The sequence below is a fragment of the Pagrus pagrus genome, assembly GCF_965226575.1.
Source record: "Pagrus pagrus genome assembly, chromosome: 6".
NCBI lineage: Eukaryota > Metazoa > Chordata > Actinopteri > Spariformes > Sparidae > Pagrus > Pagrus pagrus.
Genome location: NC_140190.1, coordinates 29,685,988 through 29,687,190, shown reverse-complemented (window position 1 = coordinate 29,687,190; position 1,203 = coordinate 29,685,988).

Genomic DNA, 1,203 nt, shown 5'->3' with positions numbered 1-1,203 from the left:
GAGAGAGATGGAGGGGGAAGAGGGCTTTGTTTGCACAGGGAACTCTCCAAGGACAACCCGAGCACATCTGTGAAGTGGAGAAGTGCTGTTCAATGATGCTGTGGTTGAAGAGATGGGAACATAAATGTGCCGCGCAGGAGGGGAGCGGGGGGCTGCAGTGCTGAGGGCTGTAATGAGGCTGTTGGAGGCAGAAAACTAAAGTGATTTGAATAACACAGTTGATTTTATTTTATTTTTAAAAGAACACGGACCTTTTTGCAATTTTGCAAATGAAAGTCATCAATCAAGCAAAAAAGAAGTCTCACTGTAAAATGAATATTTTAGGATGTTCAGGTCTTGCATAAAAACAAAAAACAAAAAAAGGAGCAATTTCAAGATATTAACTTGGCTCTCATAACTTTTATAAACAAAATTAATCCAAAAAGTATTTAATGCATTAGATTTTATAAATAAATGTTCAAACATGTCAAAGAAAAAGAAAAAGGGAAGGATAATGATGGGATTAAATAACAACAGATGCTTTACATTCAGACCTTGCTGCATGCCGCAATGTAAACATGCATGTAAATATATTACATTAACGTTGAGCTTCACTGCAAACTGCATGCAGGATTTGCATATTTTTTCTATGAAGCACAGTCTTTACATGATCAGTGCAAAGAATGCTGTAAAGTTTAAGACTTTTGCTTCAAGTGCACCGTGTGGGCATCTGCACAGGAAGATGTTACATAACACAGCCTCTACGGTGCACTGTAAAATGAGAACAATAACAATATGTTTCTTCTTGGCAGCGAGTAAATTGTTTCCCCTCACAGTGTTTCTCATTTGTCTTAATGTGAGGTGCTTTAGTAAAATGCTGCACATGCACAGAGACAAAGCGCACAAGAATTGCATTTGCACCTTCATTTGTTCGCACCCACAAACATATGGAAAATGGTATGTGACAAGTGTAAGAGCATGAAGACTGAAGAGAGAGCGGGGAACATTTATCTCGCAATCTGAAAAGAGAAGATTAGGATAAGAGATGAGAGTGTGGAGGAGGCGGCCTGGCAGAGGACAGATAATTCTTGCCACTGAATAGACAACCAAGTGTTACATAAAAATCACACACACACACACACACACACACACACACACACACACACACACACACACACACACACACACACACACACACAACCAAGAAAAAGCTCTGCCTACACA